Genomic DNA, 3,782 nt, shown 5'->3' with positions numbered 1-3,782 from the left:
TGACCTATACCATTGAACAAGTGATTTTTCCAAACTTCAAAAATGCATAACTCTATCATTCCAAATCCAAATGACATGAAATTGGTGACCATTTTGAAGGTCTGTGAAATATATACAACTTTGATGAAGACACGTTTCTCATTTGAAGTTCACATAAAAAGTTAAGTAAGGTGGAATACTGAGATATATGGCTTGACACTTAAAAAAAAATTCAACATGTTGAAATTTCCAAACTTACACCTCAAAATTCTCCATGTTCCAACCTCCATATGAAAAAGTGTTGAACATCAAACTTGTTCCCCTTGATCCCAGCTTTCCAAAGAACCCAAGTTCATGCATTTTGGATGAGGTTTGCTAGGTTTGCGCATGGCTTTAACAGGGCTTCATAATTGGAAAGAATCAAACTTCAAAACTTCAGTTCACTTTGCCTTGCCAATCAAGCTTCCATTCACACTTCATTTTGAATGACTTTGGACCTTTTTGCATTACATCATGGGCCTGCACATGCCCATGCACTTGTGCCATCAACATTTCTAAATTTGGACAAAATTTGAAGTGTGCAAATATCATTCATTCATGCTATAAATACATGACCTCTGTGCTCATTTGAATCACACCTTGCGTGCCAGCTTTGACCCCCATTGAAACCCTCTCATTCCAAAGGAAAACCTGATAAATTTCAATTTGAAATTTGAGTTTGAATCTTAACAGTTGGAGATTCAAGAACTCCAGGATCCAAAGCCTTGCAACCTCTCTAATAACTTCCTACTAGCTTCTCAAGTGTGATCAGATCGTGTTTGGAGCAAGCAACATCAAGAACTGCATAGCATTGAAGATAATTTTCAGAAAACTTCATCTCTTCGGCTCTCTCTCAATTCTACTCAATTCTCTTGGATCTTTGGTTTGTCTGAAGTCCTACCAATGTAGGCAAGAAGATTGAGTCGCTTAGAGGTCAAATCGAAGCAACTCAGTTGACACACCTCAAAATTCAACTCCTCATATCTTTCTATATATGTGGAGTTAGTTAAAATTGAGGTTAGATTCGTGCTCTACGGCATTTTTTTCTTTCAGATCATGTCTTCCTTTTTTATTTTAGTGATGGTTAAGGATGGACCAGTTCGGTGAGGTCCACCGGAGAAGAAGACCGGAGCTACAGCTCCGGCCATGCGTTAGCACGTCTCCCAGCCACATGATCTTGCCATTTTGTTTTAATCTGATGCGTTGGTTTTGATTACCACGCGTGTGGCGCGCTGACTAGGTTCCATCATGGAACGCGCGTTGTAGTCCACTTGATCTGCCACCTCAATTAATGAGGGAGATCAAGTGGCTCACGTTTTTGCTATATTCTGATTTTGATTTTAATCCTTTTATTTTCATTAATTCATATTAATTTTAATATTGATCCAAACAATATAAGAGTTTCACCAAAAAAAATCAAATAATTTCCTCTTTCATATTCTGAATTTAAATTATTTTTTGGATCATTATTAATATTTTTCATGATTTAATTGATTTTGTGATTATTTTTCATTGTTTAAAAATACTTTTAAGTCTTTAAAAATTCTGAATTTTTTTCTCCAAGGTCCTTTGACCTTGTTTGACCTATGATAAATCTCATGGCCATTTCTTTGGTGTTTTGATGAGGTTTTAGGAATTTGACAAACCATATTTAATTTAAATGCCTTATTTTAGTATTTTTAATTTGAATAAATGGCAAATAATTTTGTTGACCAATTGTAATGACTTGTTTGAGTTTGACTCTTGTTGTTGGGCCTTGGTCAAGGTTGATTTGACTTTGTCAAGTTAATATCATTGGATTTAGGGGATAGATGGAATGTACATTCCATCTCCCAAAATGAATGGATGATATTAATTTGGTAAAAGTCCTCCTTTGACCAATTTGAGTTTTGATCCATTCCCCTCCCTCTTCATCTCATTCCCTTTCTTTATGCATCCATTCCATTTGACCTATGATATCTCAAAGTCCTAAGGCTAGTTGATTGAAAAATCAACATAAGTATGGATGAGATTAGGCCACCTCTTTTGCATATTCTTTTTGTGTGTTGTATGTTTCATGAGCATAGTCCATTATACCATGTCTCTAACATGCATTAACACCAAAATTCTATTTCTCGACCTCAAATAGTTGTGACTTCTACATAAGTCCAATTACGATTGCTTAACATAGCACTAAATTTGTGACACAAAAGGCATAACATTCTAGTTAGTGAGATTGTAAGTCTCCCCTCTTTCATGGTATTGTGTGGAAACTTGGCATTTTTTCCTTCATTTGGAAGATGTCTTGGCTCAAGGATCCATGCTTGTGATAAGTGGGTTGAGTGTTCTCCAAAGAATGTCAAAAAATGAAAAGCAAAAGCAAAACAATACTAACTTATAATTCATTAACAACTAACTTTTAATTTCATGCCATTTACTTTACTGTCATTTAATTTTAGCCTTTATTCATACCATTTTAATTGTTTATGTTAATGCAATTTTCACTTTGTCCACTTGGACCATGTTGTGTGATATATCTTGTTTGTGTATACTTTGCTTGTTTTGTATGGTCTTTGACCATTAATGTACATAATAACAACAAAAACCCTAAAAAACTTTTGTGTGGACTGTTGGCTTGATCTTGGACAAATAAACTTAGAACTTAAGCAACATTCCTATGCTAAAGGACTTGACCAATGCCAATTTTTTGTGAAACCAAGTGCTTGCAATTTGAAACTTCATCTGATACATCATTCAAGATCCCTCTGAGTTCATCTGCAACATGATCATTGTGAAGCTGTTATTTTGAACCTGTGACTTGTGGAATCCATCTGTTACATGGGCTAATCTGAAGAAGATCATGGAATGGCTAAAGCTTGGATGTGACTATCTTTATTTGATGCCTTTGCTCTTCAAGATAATATAATTGTGCATTTGTGTGTTGCTTGATTTTGAAAGTCCAAGGGAATTCTGGGTTTCTATTGACATTCTTGTCTATTGGATTGCTATCCATTTTGTCAGATCTTTTCAACTCTTAACTTTTAATTTTGTGCATATGATTAGTCTCTTCATCTTCTCCCCATTTCTTTAATTTCAAAATCTCTCCCTCCCTTTTCAAAATCTTCTTTGATTGAACTTATTTTGTTCTAAACTTTGACCACTTTGCAAAAAGATAGAAACTTTGGCCTTATGCCATTGCATTTTCAAACTTCTTTTCTTAAATCAAACTTGTAAATAAACTTAACTATACTTGACTTAAACTTTCAAAAAGCCAAAAAGAAATAACTCATTCAAACCATTTTTAGACCTTTGTGCCTTTCAAACTTAATTTTTATTAAAAACAATGCATCCATTTTGAAATTTGTATCACGAACTACGAGGTTTTGATCCCTCATTTTTATGTTGGTACGTAGGCACAAGTCTGAAGGTCTTGTCAAACACAAAAATGTAATTAATGAATTCTTTTCTCATCCCCCCATTCTATTTGTTTGTAAACATCATTTTTGTACCAAATACATATGCACACAAAAAGGGCTCCCTAGGAGTACCTAAGACATTTTGGGTGCTAACACCTTCCCTCTGTGTAACCAACCCCCTTATCTGTAATCTATGACATTTTATTAGTTTTGATTTGAAAACTTCTTACTTTGGGGTTTTGTTCGTACTTTTTCCCTTTTCCCTTGGAAACAATAAAAGTGCGGTGACGACTCTTGTTATTTGATGTCTAGCTTATCCATAACTTGATGATCATGAATTTACCGCTACAGAAGGCGGCGCCAATTTCA

This window comes from Lathyrus oleraceus, chromosome 7, assembly GCF_024323335.1.
Source record: "Lathyrus oleraceus cultivar Zhongwan6 chromosome 7, CAAS_Psat_ZW6_1.0, whole genome shotgun sequence".
NCBI classification, from domain to species: Eukaryota; Viridiplantae; Streptophyta; class Magnoliopsida; order Fabales; family Fabaceae; genus Lathyrus; species Lathyrus oleraceus.
The sequence above is the reverse complement of the archived record's forward strand: the minus strand, read 5'-3'. Positions refer to the sequence as shown.